The following is a 22719-nucleotide window of genomic DNA, read 5'->3' as shown; positions in this document are numbered from 1 at the left end:
TAAAAAATTATTGTGGCGTTCTGATGCTAGTCATTTGCTGTCCCAAGTGAAATGAACTGAGCTGCTGCCTGTGTGAAGCCCATACTGGATCAGTTCATCAAGGACTGCATCCCGTGGGAGGGACCCCACAGCACAGGGGACAAGAGTGATTGAGAAGGAGCGTTGGAAAAGAAGCGCTGTAGACTGGCCATAACCCCATTCCCCTGCGCTACTCGGGGGGGATGGTGCTTTTTGGTTTCTTTCCTTTGTTTCTCACTTCTCTAGCTTGTTAGTAATAGGTAATCTTACTGTCTCCCTATGCTGAGTCTGTTTTGCCCATCATGATAAATACTGTGAGATCTCCTCCTCCTTATCTCAACCCTTTGGCCCTTTTCGTTGTATTTTCTCCCTGTTTGTCTTTGAGGCCATCAGGTCAAGGGCAATTTTCTCCCTCTGCTCTTTTGAGACCACACCCGGAGCACTGTGTCTAGCTCAGTGGTCGCCAGTATAAGGACATGGAGCTGTGAGAGCAGGTCCAAAGGAGGGCCGTGAGGATGATCAGAGAGCTGGAGCACCTCTCCTGTGAAGAAAGGCTGAGAGAGCTAGGGTTGTTCAGCCTGGAGAAGAGAAGGCTCTGGGAAGACCTTACAGTGTCCTTCCAGTACATAAAGGGGGCCTACAGGAAAGCTGGGGAGTAAAATAGTAAAATAATGATTAAACTAATCTCAAACACCAAGAAAAAAATAGCCTAAGTATTATGAGGCAGAATTAACTTTTCAAGTATGAATGTATACTTTTTCTCCTTATTCTTATTCTGAAACGTCAAATGTTGGCAACTAACTAAATATTCTTTTGGATCATAATCCGCTTTTTGGCTTCTGTTCATTTGTTCGAGTAACACATTGGTTTGTCACCTGTTGACTGCCACTCTCTGAGAGTGTTAGTAGGTACATTCCTGTGGAAGTTTACTTAATACTATATTGAAAGAAATAGGGAATGATTTATTAGCATGAAAAGGACCCATATTCTTAGTGAAGTCTCTTACCATTGCTGAAACAGATGTTAAAGCCAACAAAGAGAGAACAATATGTTGGGCAGGCTCATACCAGACTAGAAGTAGAGGTAAGCAGCCTAAGAAGGATTTATGAAGAAAATGGTGCTAGGGAGGTGCAAAGAAGAAGGATGCTTTCCATCCAGGTGTTAAGAACCTTCTCAGAATATAGAGGATATCATGAAAAAAGTCAGAGGAAAAACTTTATGGAAGTACTAAGAGATTGGATTCAGAGGCGTCCAGGAAGCAAAAGCAACAGAGTTTAAAAGTACATGTCAACAGGCTTTTCTATTCACATTGAGCATCTCTTACATACGTAGAAAATTCAGTCATTACTCAGAATGGCACCTTGGTTACCTCAGGTGACCAGCTACTAATAATTTAAAAGCTTGCAAACATTTGATTGAAAAAAAATGATTGTAGGCATATGTATTCTTCTCAGCATCACTGATCACAGCGAGGTGACTCTCCAATAAATTGAAGGGGATGTGAGCAGCAGAGAATCTGTTCTTCCATCTGTAACAGCAGCACAGTATAATCTTAAATGGGATCGCTTTTAATGAAGGTGCTTAGTTAATTACTCAGCTTGTTGGTATTTGATGTGATTCTGTATCGTTAGGCATTTACTTGCTGTTCCCTGGATATGTTGCATGTCCAGAGGTACTCTGCTGTGATTAGCGCTTATTGGTGTACCCATGAGAAGATATCTTTCTCACCAAATTGGCAAGTAAGGCCTAAAAAATTATACTGATATTTTATTAGACTGTGGTATGAAGACCAAAGATTAACAGGAATTGAAAATGAGTGAGAAATGGTCATCTAGCAGTGGCGTGGCAACTCAGGCTACTAGTGCAACTGTAGCAGTATTGTAGGAATGCTTAAAGGATTGCACTGATTATACCAAAAAAAAAAAAAAAAAAGGTGATTTGGGTGTTCTGTGTTGGTTTCTTTTATTATTTATTCAGAGAAGCTCTGTCTGGTAAGTAGAAACGCTGACCTTGTGACTTTAATCAGGCAGCAATGCCAGTCTTACTCGGTTTGAGACAACCTTTGCAGGAGCAAGTATTTCACCCCTTAGAGTTTGAAGCTAAAACTAATATTGTAACTAATCCTACAACTGGTTGCGGTTTCTTGCTGCTTTTTACTTTAATTCATAAATTGATTTAAAATAGCTTACATATATAATATTTTAGAATGGTTTTTCGAAATCTAAGTGACACCTGAATTCCTTCTCTTCTGCTACCCCATTCAGCTATTCCCTAATTCTGCAGCTGTTCTTGGTTAAATAAGGGTCCCAAGTCTCATTCAAACCTTAAAATTTCATCTCACTTTAGTCTTCCACAATAATAAACTAACAGTGTTAATCTGCAGATGTGCCTATAGGGTCCACACCTTTGCTTTAAAGATTGACTGAATTTATTTGAATCAGTTTCAGCTTCCCCTGCCAGACAGTTTTCCTTCCTATTTGTGTTTTCCTTTCCCTTTGTACCTTGCCAAGAAAGAACCTGAGGCAGGATGGCTTTCTTGTGTGTTACTGCTACTGTCAGCAGAGGAGCTGGCTGCCTCTGAGGCAGTTACAGTGATTGAAGTGGCCGGCTTTTATAGGAATGTGGTATAAAATCCTGCTCCCTTCTGTGTGACTTGCAGGCTCCTGGATACAGAGAAAAAGCAGGCTGATGTGAGTAATAGTGCTAGTATGATACGACAGTGTTGTGCCTTCTGATGTGGGTGTTGACGTGATACCAGTGATGGATCGTGCTGCTGCTGCAGTACCAGCAGATCTGTGATGTTGTGCTTCAGCCTAGGCCCTGGGCCCCAGCCATGCCTCTTAGCCCACTCGCAGCTATTTGCCACAGAGGCTGGAGGGGCAGCCATACTTAGTCAGGCTGCTGGGGAGCTGAGCAGTTTCCCCAACACATACTAGTCCATGTTGCAATTTAAATGGCTTTTGCACTTATTGGAAATAATGACACAGCATTAATGGCATTTCAATACTTTTGCTGGTACTTGTGAAAGATCAGAAGGTATTTTTTATCACTGCTGTCTACAGGTTGGGTTGCTGATCTGGAGCACTGAAGCAGTAGAAATAATTCATAAATCTGAGACTAAATTTATTGAGGTGTTTCTTGAAGTCCGTTGTTGCAGCTGAACACATTGCATGTCTTCAGGTACAGAAACTTTGTGTCTTCAAGTTTTAAGCTTTTGTTTTGGTTCATATTTTCTTTGTGGAAAGCTGATTTGTTTTGTATTTCTGAGTGCAGATCATCATTGTTTAGAATCTATTTTTTGTTTGCTTCATAGATAGAGTTTAAGGGATGACAAAATATATGAGCTACCTGCTTTCACACTGGGAGGCTAAATGTTTGGGGGTTGCGGTGTTTTTCAGTGTCTACTATGTTTGCAGTTGACACTCCTGGGTTTCCAAGGGTTGTTTTTGCAATGTTCAATGCATGTGTTACCAGTGGTGAGAAGGCTGGAAATGAGAGCCAGCAGCACAGACAGCTCGTTACTGATAAGACTCAGGATGTCTGAACATGAATCAGATCTCTCTGCCGAATGGCTCATTATTTTCTGCAAATGACAGTCTTGTGGGCTGTTTTTTTCCTTCAAGTTTGACTTGCTGTTTTTACCTTGGTCTCAACACCTTTTTATCCCTTTGTTAACCAATTGTATACACTAGGGAAATAGAGAATGTTACTGGCATAGTTGGTAGGGGATGTGAGAGGGAAGAAAAGACATTTTATTTAACCTTCAATTGTGATCTTAAATATTTTTTCTTCAAATTCAGTTACCAAGTGCCTTATGGTGTCCTGTTTCAAGAGTAGCTGCTCTGATCTGCTTTTTAAGAAGAGGATGGAGCCATTCTAAACCCCCCCCCCCCCCCCCGACTTGATTTATACTTCAAAGTTTAAGAAGTGCAGAATATCCTAGCTGTTTTCATTAAATCAGTCTGCAAAGATGATATTGCTGTAATTACAAAACACATTATACAATGGGAAATGAGTTAGTTTTAAAAGATGGAGAGTTTTCTATTTTTCATCATTATGGAATGGTAAAGTGCAGTGCAGTGTCCTGAAGAAATAAGGTTGCTTGTGGGAATGAGACTATGTGTTCATATGCAGGAACTCTTGAACCTGGCTGGTTGATTTGGGCTAAACCCAGCGGGGGGGGGGAGTTGACCTCAAAGACCATAAATTCATACTGCTTTTTGGAAAACAGTTGGCTGGGAAAAGAAAGGCCTCCTAATGTTGCCCTAGTGCAGAAAGTTGTGTTGCAGTGCAAGCTCACACTGAGAACATGCATTTGTGTACACATCCACTCTCCACCAGTGCCTTAACTGATACGTAGGCTTAGCTAGAGAATCAAAATACCAAACAGAAGGTGATTGAAAATACCAAACAGAAGGTGATGGAAAGCTAAGCCTCATTAGTTCTGTGCATTACAGACCCATTGTTTATACTGCATTTTCCTCCTCTTTGCCCTTTATTTGTCTAATCTTCCAAATTGCTGAGACAGAATAAGTTTTCTGTTGAGTCCACTTCTCAAGACAGTGGTGAAGATGAAACTGGTCCATAACACTTGGCTTTTTATTTTATTTAGTGCCTCATGTTTGTGTGTTATTTTTGGCTTTTAGCATGAAACAAGCAAGCCTTTCCTTGAAATGCCTTTAAAAACATCTTTTCACTTAAGAATCCTGTAAGCAGCCCACAGAGAGAACAGATCTCAGGGAAAGTCATCAGCTGATAGCAGAGCATAGAGGGCAACAGGTCTGGGATTGTATTACTAAGGATTTCTAAAAACTGCTCCTCAGCAATGCCCCTCACTTTGCTTTTTGTTTGTTTGTTTGTGTGTGACTGTTTCAGTTCCATCTCTTTTGTAATAAATTGTAAATAGTCTTGGATTTAGGTTGTACCCAGTGCATACAAGAGCTACCTTTGTACACACACAGCTGATGAATTTAAGGTGCACCTAGGTTTACTCATTAAATATTGAAACCTCAATTGCCCTTTCATAGATAGACATAAAAACAGACAGTGATTAAATATGTCAGGTCAAGCTGTCTGCATTTTTTTAACCTGTTTTACACACACATGCATGCGTACACACCCACTTTCATTTTCTTTGCCATTATTACAGCAGTAATCTGTACAGAGGCTCCAATGGATTCCCAGCTGCAGTTGTACAGACTGCCTGCTTTGGATTTAAGCTAGTACCAAACAGCCTTTTAAAAGTCAGAAAAAATTCCTGTCACTGGTGGGCGTATAACTTTCCTTTTCCTCTGGGCTATTTGTATCTTGACTTCAGCAAATGAGTTTGCTTCCTTTTGTACGTTACAGAGGGGGAGAAATTGACTTCCTGATTTTCTGACAGTTTTGTGTTCTCGATATGCTATTGTCAGCCCTGTGGCTGAGATGTTCAGTTTGCCATGTAGGGTCCCAGACATAGAGTCCTCACTTACACTGTACTGGTGAGGCTAACAGAAAACCTGTTTTGTTAGAAGACAATGGGGCACGTGTAGGGGAAACTGCATCACATCATCATTAGTTCTCCGATACGCAGCGAGACCAGCACAATCTTAATAGACCTGAAAAGTTACTCATATTTAGTTAAAACCTAAGTCAAAGTGCTAGAGCTTTTAACTTTTTCTCATCTTGCTTTCCAAAGCAAAAGATGTGCTGCTAATGAGCACATTTCATTGTCTTAATCATGTGCTTACTTGTCTTTGAGGTTTCTGATGTCAGTGGGGTCATTCACATAGTGAGCATTGTGCACACGTCTGAAAGCTGTCTGTCAAGGTTGCAACAGAAAAACAAAATAATCTGAGAAGGTAATGTTATTCCTTTTGAAAAGCATATCACCAAAACAGTTCTTTAAAATCAGTTCCTCTTGCTTGCTCTTTACATGAACTAATTTATCTTGAGAATTTTATGCACTTAACCAAGTTCTAGTATGATTATTCCCATGTTAAACTGTTGACGTGAATATGATTGCACAGATACAACTTAAATCAAAATTTGTCTCTGTGTTTTTGGTTCAGAGCTGAGGAAAGTCAGGGCAATTCGGTTGACCTAAGGAGGTTTATGCACAGTCTGAATCTGGTCTGTGATGCTCATTTTCTGTTGCTGTGTGAAACAGTTTTAAAACCAAATTCATTTATGGCAGCAACAAATGAGTAGACTGGAATTCTTAAGGTTTGCTCATGAGAACCCATAGGGCTTTTCTTTGCCACTTCACCCCCAAACACAATAAATAAAATCCTAAAATGAAGACCATAAGATGGACAGCCTTTTAGGATGCATCAGATTTTAAGCTCTACTATCCCTGATGTCTGACAGCAGAGCAACATCATGCCGTGTGGCTCACGGTGCTGACAACAGCTGTAGGGGGGCTATAGAAACCGCCTGTCCTTCACATGCCCCTAAAATACTGAATTATTTTTCTACTTTGAAGGCATCTCTGATAGTTATAGAAGGTCTCATAAGACTTACTGAAGTCTAATTATTAATTCACAGCATCTTCTCCCCTCCTGGAGAAGTGCATGCACATACACACACCCATGTAGCTCATGGATGTGAGCATTTGCTGTGTTGTTTCCAGCTGTTTGACACACATGATACCACTGTGGATTTGTGTGTGGTTTACAGTCACTGTTCTCATTTGTACTGGTGAGTGTTCTCTGTATAAGAGGTAGACATTAAAAATCTATGTCTTTTTATTTTTAAAGAATGTTTTCCAGCATTCGTTAAACAATCTATAGGTTGTTCCCACCAAAAACAATTAGTACAGTCTCCACCTTGTTTGATTTTTTTGTATGCAAGAGATTTGAATAGGATCATGGGCATTGCTGAATTCCTTTTGAATGCGTGCCTCTGGTAGGCTGATAGAATACAAGTCTGGGTTGCTGCCAAAAGGAAAATGGAAATAAAGGTAACTCCCTGGTCCATTCTTACTGTTTTTATTTTGAATACGGGAAACAAATGGCACTCCTCAATTAGTCTTTATACTGCCTCACTTTGTATGCAGCTGCTGGAAAGAATCTCCCTCTATTTTAAGACATGCAAACGGGTAAAGGTGGTTATAGCTCATGTTACATACAACTGATCTTTATAGAGGTTCCCCAGGCACTTTCTATTGGAAAGAGATGCTGCAGAAAGTATAGTATTTATGAAGCAGTTTCAGGGGGTTCATTAACTTCCATAGCATGCGTGAACTTCAGGTAGAATAAACATTTAAAGGGCAGCCTTGCATTTGAAGGGACAGGTAGCGAGAGTAATTTCTATCGGCAGTTACATTTATAAACATGGCATTTAAGAAACATCAGAAGCTGTAGAAAAGTTTGTTGTCGCTGTGTGGCTGCTTACTAAACAAGAAGAAAAACTGCTGCTAAGGAAATTGCATGGAAATAAGAGAGATGCAAAGCCAAACAGAAGGAGTAGAAGCAGTTTGTTCCCAAGGCTGCATTATCAACAGCAGCAAATCAACATTTTACTTTCCTTCCTTTGGTTTTGATTTTAAATTTCTCACATCTGGAATAGAAAATGCTGCAAGCAAAGTGGTATATTTTTGAATTATTAGGGAGGGATTTTGATGGGTCTCATTACCACTGCTAGGCAGTTTTATAGGGAAAGCGAAGCTGCTTTTTGTGAAAATAACCATATTCATGCAAACAGAATAGCAAATATTGGTGAAGTGTTTTTTGTTTTTCCATCCTTTAGCTGTTCCTGCATTGTTACATTTGTGACTTGATGACAAATACTGGGTTAATACCTTTCCAGGTGCTGCATTTTTTTTCTTCCTGTAGGAAGAGAAAGTGTCTTTTCTTAAACTGATGTCATTAATTAAAATTAGCAAATGGCTAATAGAAAAGTCCTCTGATAACAAGTGCATAGCAGCTGACTGCAGGAAATCTTTTGACCAGTAGAGAACTTGCATGTGTGCTGGTTATCAACTACGTGAGTAAAAATCTTGAGGTTTCTTGTTTAATATGCTGTGAAATACCAAAGAGTGGCCTGAAGGCTAATAGCTATTACATTTTTTTAATATACTTTTATTACTTCTGGTAATGGTACACCTGGTATGTTTCAGTGGGAGAAGGAGTGAGCCTTATCATGCTGGTAGTGCTGCATACAGCTCCTGATGAGGATGCTTGTAGAGTACACAGAGTGCTGTGTGCTTTAGGCGTGCTGTCAGGAAGGTCTGTATGAAAAGCACACAAAGAGGGCTTTTTTTCCTGAATGTGTTCAATAATATTCACAAGACCTTTTTTGTGGAGCAAAAATGTGTTGTCAAGGTATATCTGTCATTGTTTGATTAATGAGCCTTTTTTGTGAAAACTGCTAGGCACAGTAAAGTTTTGGAAGTGTTTAGATTTGGAAGCAGCCATCAGTTTCTGCCCCTGCATGTGAAGTTGTTCCCACTACCAGCAAACACTGAAGAGCAGGGGTGGCTTGTGTCCTATTTTCTGCAATGGTACCTGCAAGGAACAATCATCTGAAGAGTGATGAAAGTCTTTGCTTACCCTGAGTTAGGAATTACAGTTTTGAACCACAGAACCTTAGGAGGCCTCAACCTCAACGTCTCCAAGTATTTCATCTGCAGTATGGATCCAGCAAAGGTTACGTCTAATGCTGTGAATACAGAGATTTGAGGATTTTTAAACATGGAATAAAAACAAACATTTTTTTCCCTTGTCTGTCCCAGGCACTTCCAGACCCAAATTTGTAGGGTTCAAAAGTAAGAAATGTGGTTTATTATAACAACAGTATTGTACAATGCCAACAATCTGATTTGGCAAGTGAGGTTGTTCTTCATTTCTGGCTTGTATGTCCCCTATAGTAAATGTTCAGTGATCAAAATCCAGATAACGATTTTGTTGAAGATGTATTGGTCAGTAGAGAATTCAGCTTGTTTTTTATTTATTTTTTTAATTATTTTTTTTATTTTTTTCTTTCCAACATTGGCATTGGCTTTGAAATGCTACCAGGACAAATAAATCAAAGTCAGACTTTCATCTATTCTTATTTTCTTCATACATACTGTCAGGTCTGTGGAATAAGAATGGCCAGATACTTGCTGTGCAAGGTATTGTTTATGAAGTGTTTTTCTTCAGGGTGAAGCCGTAATAACAAGGTTGATTTTTGCTGTGTTGATGTAACAGATTACCAAAGACCTGGGTACCAAGACTAGCAACATGTCTTAAAGTGAGAGACTTGGAGTGCTGCCTATTTGTTTGCTAAAAAATGGGTTAAAGGATGACCTTATCGTCCTTCACCAGAGTGAGAGGTAATGGTGCATTCATTAGACGAAAAGCATAGCAAGATGCAAAGATTTGAAGCTTAGACTAGGTAAATTCATATTAGAGACCGATTTTTAATGATCAAAGTAAATGACAGGAATCATTTTTGTTTTAATTTAATTCCAGTCCTCAATGCTTTTTGCCTTTAAGTAAATACTACTCTAGTTGAAAGTGTAAGTTCAATGCACAATGTACAGGCTAAAAGCTGCTCTGGGTTAAGCTTTGGAAAGATAGTTTAAAATATGTTGCAAGTTAGTGGGGTCAGTGCAAACCTGGGTGAAACTAGCGAGCTGTTGTGCAAGAGGCAGAACTTAATGGTTAGGGTTGCATTGAGGACTTACTGTGTGTAAGTGACTTTTAGAGAATTCCTATGTGCATGAAATTGAAGTATGGTGTTTTGCAGGTAGAAGGGTTCTCAAGTCAATATAAGAACATAGGTTGCATTGTTCCAAATGAGTTAAATGGTAAAACACCATAAATTCAAGGCACTGCTTTGCTTTCCTAGCAATGAAAGAAGCTGAGTGAACTGTTGTTACCTGTGGTGAAGTTTACGTAGTCAATAGAGTGGTTCTAGTGCTGTTACTTTTGTAGGTCATAACAGTCTTTAAAAGTAAATAGCTTATACAGACAAAAAGCTTTAAGTAAATAAAGTACAGAAGATAGTATTTATTTTTATTTTTATTTTTTTTTGAGATGCATGGCTTTGCATCCAGCTATGCATCTTTTTTTTTTTTTTATTTTTTCCTTAATCCAATAAAATTACACTGGACTGTTAATTATTTCTGCATTTTTTTCCTCTTGGAATCCAAGAACTTGAAAGTGCATGTTAGTCCCTTCAAGGGCAGCAGCAGCTGTTGATAATACATCTGAAACACTATTTCCTAGTTCCCGATCATTTTACCTAGAAACAGATGAACAGCTCTTTTCACTGGCTTTTTGATAAAATTTCTAAAACATAAGGCTGAGGAAACTGAGACAGACTTTTCTTGGGTTTGGAGTAGAGAAATGGAAACCAGTCATGCCTTACTTCAACTGCAGGACTGCACAAGCCACTTCCCGTTTCTGCCCCACTACCATTCCCAGCTTCTTAATCTGTAAATTTAGTTGGTAATAGCTCTTAATTTGTGAGGAGCTGGAAACATTTTTATAGAAGCATGTGGTAAAGGTTACGTTAACCCAAATTTTTGGTTTTCTGATGAGGTGAAGTTCTGACTGCAAAAAGACTTTTCTCATCAGAGGCAGTAGAAGTTCAGATTTGCAAACTGGAAATTCCTTGATACAATACAATCTCTTTAACCTCACCCCACAAGTGGTGTTGTAAAAACATAATAATAATCCAATAAGATATGTGTATGAATAAACCATTGTGCACTTAAAGTTGCCTTTGAAATGTAATTAAAATTTGAAATAAAATGGAGAGCTTTGAATAAATGAGAAGACAATGACTTAGTAAATTAACTGAAGGGCCCCGCTCTTGTCATTCTTGAAGTCAGAATACTTGGTGCCTTTGTCCACAGGCCATGACATGCGGCAGGCTGTGACACAGGGTAAAAGTAGCACATACTTGTCATAGAACTAGATGCAGGGAGTTACAGTTGCAGAAGATTTTCCTGAAGCCAATGTTTGAGGTCGTCTCCAAGTTCTTTATCCCCTGTGTGCCCTCACGTTCCTTCCTGCAATATAATGATTTATATCTCACATTTCTCTCAACCACCACCTTGTGTGATCGTGGCCTGTGTTTACCCCTTGATGTTCCATGCTCCTTTTCCTCTTCCCCACATGCTTAGAGTTCTCTCAGCTTTCTTCTTACCCAATGAATGTCACTATCTGAAGTAGAATCTTTTATTTCCTCTCTTTTAAGGAGAAGGTTATTCAGGCAACTAATATGTCAAGCACCTTTGGAAGACTGGGAAAGCTGAGACAGCTGCTCTTCCTTGTAAACAATTCAGATGTCTGAAGTCACAGCTATCCATCATTTCTCATAGAGATACTATGTAAGCTTGGCAAAAGAAAATAATTTAATTTGTGCTATTTCTAAGCAAGTATTTTTTTTTGTGCAGAAACAGAAATTGGAATGTAAGGATCATTAACCATATATCTGATCATTTCAAAGTTTTAATTTCATACAGGATATTTTTTTCCATTCTCTTTGTAGCTGGAAAGTAAATGTCCTCTCCCTGGAGCTTAGGGAATTGTAGAAGAATGTACACAAATCCATTGCTGAAATAACGTGTATCCAGGGCAGCCATAGGAGTGTCTTCTGAGGCACAGCAGCTTCCTGTGAGATGTACAAGAGGATACCAAAGCAGTGTGTTATATGTAGTTGAGCGCTTCAGCCATTCTCACTTTCTAGGCCTTTTGTGTTTTTCAAGAAAAGGACTCCCACTGGGTTTCTTGCTCAGGCTGCTGGTTCTGGAAAATGAAGAGAAAGCAGTTCCCTTTGGACTCTTGATATAGTCCTTTTGGTTCATTAAAGTGCTTAGAATGGGCCACAATTCTCACATAGATTATGGCGAATTTTGCTGCGCTAACCTTTCTGCAGGTTTGTCCCAATTTTGTGTCTGAGAGAGCAGTGTGGCACTAAGTGCAAGAGTGTTATGTACCTCTGCTCCTTCAAGAATTCATAGTTTGTACCTTATTTTCAGTAGTGCAGTGTCTTTGATGCTTGTGCTTTGCAGCACTAGGCTAAGGGCATTTGCTGACCCACTGGCATATGAGATGAACGTCAGACTTTTGAATTACTGCACTTGTTTTTTTGATCTGTTCTTACTCTTGTTTGAACATTATGAAGTGAATAATGTGTTTAATGTTTTTTGATGTAAAGAAGGGGAAAGGCACATAAAAATATACCCTACACGAAGGAAAAAAAAAAAGAGTGCAAGATTTCAAGGATATTTGCCGAATGTATGGAGTTGGCCTTGGGGAATTCACTCTATCTCATCAAGAGACTGCTTCAGTCTCTTGTACCTGCAGAGGGAGAATGGTCAATGTTTGTTGTCTCAGGCAGGGTTGATAAGAAGCCAGATGCTTCACATCTTCAGTGTTTTTCAAGGGTGTCCTTGACTTTTCCTAAGAATCTGTTTCTAAACTGTGACCTCCACCAGTCTAGACTGATGGATTACCCATACTCCATCAAGCAGCTGGGGAGAACAAAGCCAGGAAGCACTTCTTTTTTTAGCACTGGTAAGTGCTGAATCCTTGCTTAGATTCCTTGTCACATAGGGGACAGATTCTGATCTCAGCTGTAGTAGTAACTATTTATATTAACTTACAACATTGACAAAGTAAGTCTGGGTTTATGTTAGTTTGTGACACTGTATTATAAATAGTTTTATATCTTTACTGAATCCCAGTTCCTTTCTGTGAGATGAGTAGTGAGGAGTTCGAACAATTTCTGGTTCTTTTTCTTTAAGTTTTCTCCCTATCCACTTTCTCTATTAGGTGGATTTCTGTCTATTCAATTGGCTTGTGTGGGAAACATCTCAAGATACAATTCCCTTAGGTCGAGTTCTACAGAATTTTTATTTTCAAGTATTTTATAAGATAGAAAAGTTGATTTTCTTTTTTAAAAGCATACTCAATTAGAAGATGTTCTTGACTATATTAAGATTTTTCATTTTGAAGCTTTTGGCAATTATGATTGTGGAGCTTTACAAAAAGACCACAGTTAATTTCTTGAGAAGTCTACTTAAAAGTCTTCAGTGATTCATTTTTTTTGAAGGACGTAGTATTATAATCAATAAGAATATATGTACTATAGTTTAACTTAGGAAAAGCTATGTTATTCCTGGAGTTAAAAGAGCAGTTCATCTTCAAAAGGGCTAATTTGTCAAGTTTAAGACTTCGTAATTTCATAATGGAGAAGTTTTAGAATCCAGTATCCTTAAGGCGTGCCAAGAATTGAATGCATTTTCAGGATTATGGCCAAGTTAATGTTTGAAAATATTGCCATTTGCATGAAACTGCAATGTAAGAGCAGTGTTAAAATAATCAGAGTATGTTCTGAAGTAGCTAATGAATGTAGTGTAACTTGATGTAGTGTAACTAATGGTGTATATTGAAAATTCAAATTTAAATCAGATGCATTAATAGCAAAAACAAACAACTGCCATCCCTACAGGTCTGAGGGTTGGAGAAAGAGTTGTTTTCATTGGATAGGATCTCCTACAGAGATCGTTTTTGTTGTTCTTTTAAATGCAGAGGGATTTTGAAAATGATAGAATAGAATGAATAGTTTGTTCTTAGACTGCTGACATAGTGTTTGTAATGAAGAATGTTAAGTGTGTCTGTTTTTTCCTACTAGGTAAACATGCAGTATTTCCTGTAGGCATAGAATCGCAGAATCGTTTAGGTTAAAACACCGCAAAGATCATCTAGTCCAACTGTTAACCTACCACTGTCAAGCCCACCTACTACAGTATTTCCAAGTAATGAGTTAGATAACCAAAAAGATTTTCTTTTTAAATCTTACAGCCAACAGTCCACTTTTATCAGCTTAAATCTGTCACAATTCTATGTACAAGGTCATTAAATATCACTGCAACCAGATTTCAGATGGTTAGGCAGAGTTGTGTCTCTGTTACAGCCATGAAGTTTGGAGAAGTTCTACTTAACACCTGCCAAAGGAGAGCTTCAGCCCTCTTCCATGCAAAAATAGCTTTTTCTGTAAACAAATGAAAATCTATAATCCTAAAACAGATGAACCACTTAGCATTGTTTTCTCTTCAGTCAGCACACAGTTGTATTTAAAACCACACTACTTAAAGTTAATGCAGCCTTTTTTCTAGATATAGATGAAAACAAAGTAAATGCATGTTTATTCAGAGCATGAACAATATAAAGAGGTCATGTAGAAGTAGAGAAACATTTCTTAAGTGATTTTAACTTTGACAAAGTAGTGAGAAATGGATTTGTGCATAGGACAGGAAATTCTTTGGGATCTGTTCAGGTTTATAAATTTGCAACTGTTCTGGCATTGAAAATCCATATTAATACATGCTTAGGAAATTACAAATGAATGATGAGACACAGGACTCCCACCTTGGCAGCACACAGAATTCTTCAATAGCTTTTTCAGCAAAGCAAACAGCTGCTGGAAGGCTCTTGCTTTTCTCTGTTGTGCCTTGTTGGTCTGAGGTTTTTCTGGCTTAATTTAGCATGCTGAGAATCTGTTGCTGGATTTGTCTGAGATAGTTGTTTATGTGCCTGCCCCAAGCCCATTGCAAAGACCAACTGCCTTTGAAAGAGAATGCAAGTCAGAACCCTCTGGTAAAGTTGATAATTTCACCATTCATTCCCAATGCTTTAGTTGCTCATTCATGCAGGTGTCATTCCTGTTGCTAGACAAGCACAGCAACACTGGACAGCTTAGGACATTCAGTCTGCTGTCTCAAAAGTCACTGAACACCCTGTGTCTTCCAGCTGGTAGTATGAGCATCTTCTCAGCCTGTGATCACTCACTATTTGGCAGATGTACCAGGGATGTGCAAGAGAGAGAGCAAGGTAGTCCAGTCCTCCCCACTGCTGCCTGATTTCCATTCTCCTTCCTTTGGATTCCATTGGTTTTGTTTCTTGGTACAGACTGACTCCCATTAGCAGTAATTCATTTACTGTAGGAGTTACTTACAGGCCAGCTGTGCCACTTTGATGATGCCATCTGCCATCCATGAGTAAAAGCCAGCTTCCTGCAGCCAGTACGTGCAAGAGAAACTTTTCCTAAGATACCCAAACACTCACACATAGGGTGTGCATGCATCATAAAGCACAAGAGCAAGGTAAACTGGCGAGCTATTGGGAATCACTTGAGATCTGTATCTTCAACCGGGGTACTAGAATCTGGTATAATTATGTCTAATTGATTAATTCAGCTTTGTAAGGTACAGCCAGCAGCATCTGTCAGGGCATAGCTGGAATAATGAAATTCTTATTCACTAGCTAAATATATCATCCTCTTAATTGCAGCAGGCCTTAATTCATATTTGATGGTTGGTTTTTACATTATTACTTAATCAGTAGGAACAAAATATTTTTGTGAATATTTCTGTGTCTCGGATCTCTCCTGGTGTTTGGTATATGGCCTGCATCAAATAAGGCTTCCCAACACTGTTAAATGGCTGCTTTCCTGCCAGGGCCCAGTATTTGAATAATAACATAGGTGCTGCATGGGCAAAGTTGTAGTATTATTTGCCATGTCCTGGGCCAGGTGAAGCTGATTAAGTGAAAAGACCCCACTGGTTAGTTCAGCCAGTCAGCTTATGCTACCATGTGCACTGAGTAGTATTAATCTTATTAGGACCAAAGGGCAATGCCAGTCAGGTTCATACATTACATCAGTTACAGGTTAAAGCAGTTGATTGTTACTTGTTTTTCTGTATAATGGAGAATTGTGTTCCAGAGGGTAGACCTCAAAGGCCTCTTGATCTACACAACTTGAGGAAGGAGATTAGACATAACCTAATGTATAACAAACACTTAAAATTTGTTGGTCTAATAAATAAAAATGTAAGTTTTGACCTTTTCTGTGACCTTCAGTGAAAGCTAATGAATACTTAATAATGAATACTGTTTGTAAGGTTTTGCTTCAATTAATTCCTTATATAAAAAGAAAATAAATTTTAGAAAGTCGTATCTCCTTTTCCACAGGTATTGAGGGTACTGATAATTTTCCTCATAGTTTAGCAATGCTTATGTTTCATGTCAGCTAGTGCTTGCTGAGCAGAATTAAAATAGAAAAGTTCTGTCAGAGAAGAGCTGATTCATGAGTTTTTCTCTAAATACTGTTTATTTCAATGCAATTTTAGCTTCTTAGGAATACAGTTGGCCACTGCCCTCTTGGAGTTAGTCTGTTCCATCCACAGCGTGCAGAAGGACCACACTACCTGGACTGAGGAAAGACTGTATGTTGCTGCACTGTATTTCCCTTTCAGTGTGTGGCAGTTGCAGAGTTCTCCCAGTGGAATGAGGCTCTGTTTGTGGAAAGACTTCAGCAAGTGAGTGGTGGTTCAACTGGAGGCTGATTGGGTACTTCACAGAAATTGTTCTTCTTCCAAAGCCTAAGTTTCTTTGCTATTGCTGGAGGCAGCATGTTGGAGCTGATTAAGCAAAAATATTGTCTGATATGGTAACTCCTTCGGCTTTTATTTAAAATATTGAATAATGGTTGATATGTGCGTGAGAGCAGTGTCCATTTACAGCGATGATTTATGCTGTTAACATATGGAGGCTGTTTCCCATCTGCCGTTTATATCAGTCTAGAACCAGCATGCAACTTAGAAGTGGTTGGGTAGACTAATTTGTTCTTAATATTTTTGCAATAACAAGCAAACTGTTTGTCCCATTTCAGCTCCAGGCTTTTTACTGCAGATGTTATTCTTGTCACTTCTGTGAGAAAAAAGGAAAACACAGAAAAGGTAGACACTGCTGTTGTGAGCTGTGTTGATGACTTCTGTGGGCCTGTTCTTATGAAGCTTAAGGAAATGCCCGTGTCTCACCATGGTGTGAAGAAGGGTCCAAATAAAGCTCCTGTTTCTGGCAGTCAGGCAGCTGGAGAGCTGTTAAGTCCTCTTTACCATTCCAACTAATTCCTACAAAATTCCTGTTGGACAGGCACTGTTGAGGTCCTTGGCAACAGGGTGATTCCAGGATGGCAACTCAGCTGTTACAGAGCAGCTGTTTCGATCTGAAAACAGCTTAAGGATGTCAGATCATTAATTTCCATAGATTTTTTTGAGTTTAGTTTATATTCAGAACATACCTATTTATGAGTAACTCTGTCATGGGTATTACAAGCCAACCTACTCTTCCAGGATTTTTACAACATTTGCTGAGCTAATTAGACTCTCCATCTCAGTAATGCGATTACAGTGGCTCAGGTTTAAGGGGAAGAGCATAGCTGAGTCCTTGTCAGCATTCATTTCACAGTATACTGGTCTTTGATGGTTACCTGATAACAATCTTCAAATATAAACAGCAGTCCAGCTTAACTCAAAGTACAGTTTCATGTCACTGGCAATGTACTGCGTACATGAAGACTATTGATTTTAGATAGATATTTAATTTTTAAGACTAATGATTTTTACATAAATGGATGTAAGAACTAATCAAGATAATTGGGAGTTACATTTAACCAGAATGCCCCAAATTAAGGTATGGCTGTATTTATGCATGGGAAGTTTTTGATGAGTAAAGTATTATTCAGTCTTCAAGGTATTCAGCCTGTACTGCTAGTGTTAGCTATTCTTCATTTGCCTAAACTTGGCACTTCTTAATGTCTGGTGGTCTCTATTTGAGTACCATCAACTAAAATAGAATTGCTGTGCTGGGTAACTTTTAAAATAGATTTATGTGAGAAATAGGAAGGAACAAACACTCTAAACAAAAAACTTGCTTAATTGCATAAACATAAGGGACAAAGTACTGTGTTTAACACAAAAGGAAATTCTGTTAGGTCAGCATGTTGGCACTGGTGGTGAATAAGTTATTTAACATACACATGCCAGAAATAGAAAATAAGCTAAAATATGTCATTTCAGGCGTGGAACCTCTCATAGATCTGCAAGAAAGGCACAAAATAGTACCGTGTAGTTAGAACTTTGGGTTCTAATGGGTGAAGTAAATAAAAAAACGATAGTGGACTCTTTCTTCAGTTAAGTAAATAATTTTTCAAACGCTTGAAAAATGTTTAGCAAAAAACTAAGACCAACACACTGCAGTTGTAATGTTGACTTTATGTTCCAGGCATTGATACGCTTTAATGGTGTTTCTGAGGGTGTTGTTGCACTAACTGCCTTCATTAATGATGTTTCATAGCTAAGTGAGGGCATTATTACAGAAGTTAAATCGTATTCTAAAAAGCACAAAGGCAAGAGGAAGGAGTTCTCAGTTTTGGGGGTCTGTACCGTTGGTGTATTTGGGCAGCGGCTTTGTAGAGAGCCAAACTGTGCAAGTTCTTGGATATGCGTCTGACATGTCCCATTTCTACTGTGCCTGACTGCTTTTCAAGAAAGTGTAGGTTTATTTTGTTATCATCCTTGTTGGAAGCAGGAGACTTAAAGCTATTGTTTGAATTATTACTGTTCTATTTGGATAGTATAGTAGTGCTTCTGAGGAAGAAAGTAATAACTAGAGAAAGTGGCCCAAATCTATCTCATGATTTTTTTAAAAGTCATTTTACAAAAGAAAAGCTGCAAGTATTTTTTTTTTTTAATTATTATTACTATTTTATAATTCTTAGTCCCCTGTGTAATGTGAGAGACCTCCATTTCCTCCCTCACCTTGAGTATAGCACCAGCAACCTGTGCAGCTGGCCTTTGGCCCATCCTTAGTCTATTGAGACATGAAGTACATGTATTTAGCTGGAAGTGACTAATTATGTGCCAAGTAACATGGCCCATGTAATACTGCATGGAGGGAAGGCTAACCTTGCAAAGTGGCCGCAATTCAACTGAATTGGGACAAGGCGCAGAGAATGCCCAGAGCTGGTCATTGCTCATCACAGAAATGAAGCAACACTGTCGGAGGTGGTGATAAGTAAGTGGTCTCACAGCTGCGTACCTCCCAGCTCTGGACTCCATCTCTTGCGCTACGTGTACACAGTTTCTGACGTAAGAAACGTGGTATTGGTTCTGTAACAGCTACAATGCTGCTGATAGTATCAAGCTATTAGTCTTAGAATCATAGAATCGTTTAGGTTGGAAAAGACCTTCAAAATCATCAGGTCCAACCTTAATACATAGCAGAAAAGTAGGGAGAGGACTGTTCTTTTCCTTGGATCTTGTATGGTGTATTTAATTATGCTTTAGGGGTTAGATCAGGATAGGGTTTGACACCCCATAAATGCACATGAATTTGGTCAAAGAATGAGCTTCTTGGGAAGCTGGATTAATAAGCCCATGGACAACAACATCTTTGATTTTTTTCAAGTAATTTAGCAATCCTCTTTGACTGTCATTCACAAATGGACTTAGCCCACAAAGTATTCCTGCTTTTTTAACAAACGTAGTCTTCAGGCTGTGTTTGAGAAATACAAAGTAAAAGACAAATTTAAAAGCATGAAAATGTAGGTCATTGCTGTGACAGGAAATGGTTTGACCTGTTTTATGGATTATAGTGAAATTAATAAAGCAAGGATGTCATTTAAAAAAAAAAAAAAGATTCTCCATTTTGATGAGAATACATACTCTGTTATTCTTGCTTTGGATGGCATAGAACTATATTGTTATTTAATAGGAAATGCAAAACTGTTGGAATATTTATGCTATGTCTCAAATCCCCTGTGTTTTTGTGAATGAAACCTCGGAAAATTTCCTTAAGAGCTTCAAGAGCGAAATTAAGCCTTGTTGAAGGAAATGATGTGGTTGTAAACGCTGAAATTGTGAAATGCCCTAGGAATGGAAAACAAAGCAATTTGAATTGTTTTCTTTCAAGTAAAAAAATTGCCCCTGAAATACAATAATATGGCATTTTTACTATAGTTAGTCTTGTATTTTAGCTAATACTACAGATACTTTCTAATGAGTTTAGTACATATCATTCAGTCTTCTCAAGCACAATTAAATGACAACACATGACAACACTTAAAGCCAATCAGCAGAGTTACTAACCTGATACTGCAACCACATTTAATTAACGGCATTGTAAAACTGAGGCCTTACTCTATTAGTCTAGTGACTTTTATACCTTGAGAGTATACCTTGAGTTTGACATGAGTTTTTATAAGGTATTAATAAATTTGAGGTATGTAACTCCATTAATTTTGAATCTCTAAACTGATATCTCGAGAAAGTTTGAAGGGATTATTTGTTACCAGCTAACTTTTTGGTGTAATAGAGTATCTTATTGGGTTACCTCCTGTTCTGGTAGTGTTACAGAGACATCAGGCTTTAAAGAGGTTTGCTTATTGAGTATGCATCTTAACAGATTATAAACTGCTAATGTCATAAGAAAATACATGTTTTTATACGTGTCTTTTGTCAGAGTAGTAATAATTTTAAAGCAGTCCATGAAGTGTGGATTTATTTCAAGAGTGGTTTTTTTTGGTTCTAGAAGAAGGAAATGCAGTATGCAGTACTTCAGCATGATTGGAATTGTCAGGTCTACTGTTTAGTCCCTTTTCCTTTTGTTTGTTTGTTTTTCTTTGCCTGAAATGTTATCTCAAGCCACATGTTTTGTGCTGAGTATCATTCCTGGTGGATCTCAGAATCATCTACCAAAACAGCATTCTACATGTCTGCTGCATCCAAGAATAAATATTATAATTGCATTGCACCCCACACACACCTGCCCTCAAAGCTGTTTCAATTCCAAAGGTAGTTGGTCAATTTAAGAGTCAGAATTCCAAGTCAGAGTGAAAATTATTTTAGAAAGAAATAAAATGAACAGAAGTCGATTCAGAGATGAGGTATTTTTAAAACAATTGTTGTTAGTATAAGCATGTGCCATGAACAATTTTACTGTACCATAGCTGAACATTCTTAATAAGTACCAGGAAGGTGAGCATTGCCAGATGAAACTGCTATGCTGAAATTTGCAGTAGGAATTTGCTTAGGTTTTACTTAAATTACAGAGAGAGTTTCAGCTTTAAAGTTGCTTTAATTTGTACTAGATATATTTATGTAGATGGAATCAATCCTGTCTTCCTGAAATAGAATTATTAAAAAATGAATGTGTTAATAATGTAAATTCATTATGGTTTTTAATTTTAGAATCTTGAATTGCAAATGTCTCTAATTAAAAGAAGAGCAGACTCCATGTGGTATGTTTATAGTTTGCAAAGAATTCAGAATCAGAATTAAGTATTGCTCTTGAGCGCAATCTGTGGGAGCAAAATGTATGAAAAAAGTACAATAGAAATACAATGCATTTTTATGGAGAAGACAGAAAATCTAAGAAATCTGGAAATCTTTTAATTAAAATTTTGCAAAATGTTTTATTAAAATGTGTAAGTGCTTAATTAAATAAAACCTTAATTGAAAGTGTCATATGTGATCCATAGCTGCATTACAATTTTCATATTCATGCATCATTTCTTTTACCATTTAGTTGGACATCAAACACTACTTATCGGACCTACTTGGTTTGGTTTCTTTGTGCTCTTTGAGAATAACTAACATAGACTTGAACAGGAAAAGATGCGAACTTATTGGCTACTTCTTTTCCAGACGAAAAACAGTGTTCTGAACAGGTGGCACAGGGCACTTTCTTGGAAGCAAAGGGATTCATTGCATGTGTAGTTTTTTTTTTTTTTTTTTTTTTTTAATGTGTGAATCTGATTTATCTGATTTTTCTGCACCAGGTGAGAAATGGGTATATTTAACTCTTCTAGCAACAGCTTTGTTAAGTCCAAGTGACTTTACTAAAATGAATGATACAAAAAAATCCTTAAATTGCATAGATAAAGATAAAAATCTAATCAGCCTCTAATTAATTTTATCCAGTATATCCTACTATTCTCATACAGGTTTTGTGTACAGCATAAACATTTATCTATAAACATGTGAATATATGCATATTTTTGATGGGTGTGCTACTCACCTTGTGAATTTACCAAACAAGAATCAGTTATCAAGCTCATTTTGAATACATACCTGTAACACCTGTATGCAGTGGTACCCCACAATTTATTCTACTACTTAGACAGAAGAGTTCTCACAAGGCTCTCATCCATGTAGTTCTACAGAATTAGGTGGAATTATTCTGCTTTACAGCTAGGAATCAAGGCACACATTAAAATCAGTCATATATTTCAAAGAAATAGCCTTTTTATTTTTTTTTCCATGAGAAATCCCAGTTTAGAGAATTAAAGGAAACTGGTCGTCTCTTAGTGTGCTTGTGCAGAGGTGTTTTGGATAGTAATGGCACTTTTCATATGTTTTAATGTGAGAAACTCTTAAATAATACAGTTTATTTAATACATTCTTGGGACTCTCCAAACCATGGCACCTTCATTGGAATTATGGGTATATCTTGGCACACCTATGGGCATATGTAAATGTCTTACAACCTATGGCAACACCATGAGAAACTTTGTTTTTTGCAATTTCTAATGGAATGAAAGTGTTTGTGCACTTTGGAAGCTGTCAGATGAGTTTTCCCTCTGCTTACCTTTTGTGATCATTTTTCACACATGCACAAAAAACTTCCTGGCTTCTTCTGCACCAAGAGATAAATAATGAATTTTGAAAATTATAACTATGAGAAACGAGGCTAGCAGGAAAGTTTCTACTATGCTGGAAAGTATGGAAATTGTAGGTTTGAACCTGAATGCAATTAGCATGAATTTTGACCCTAGTGGTTCATCAGGTATCTGTTCTCACAAATAAATGCAATTATTGTATTCCTGCTGTATTAAGGCTTAATACAGTGGAAAAATGTAGAAATCAATTTGTTTATTTTT

The 22719-nt window shown here is 37.9% G+C and overlaps 1 protein-coding gene across 3 annotated transcripts in view; it reads left to right on the top strand.

Moving 5' to 3' along the window:
- The window catches only part of GALNT18 (polypeptide N-acetylgalactosaminyltransferase 18), a 239334-nt gene that overhangs the window by 72089 nt on the left and 144526 nt on the right, over positions 1–22719 (top strand). The gene's annotated exons all lie outside the window — the stretch shown is intronic.

This window comes from Anas acuta, chromosome 5, assembly GCF_963932015.1.
Source record: "Anas acuta chromosome 5, bAnaAcu1.1, whole genome shotgun sequence".
NCBI classification, from domain to species: Eukaryota; Metazoa; Chordata; class Aves; order Anseriformes; family Anatidae; genus Anas; species Anas acuta.
The sequence above is the reverse complement of the archived record's forward strand: the minus strand, read 5'-3'. Positions and strand labels throughout refer to the sequence as shown.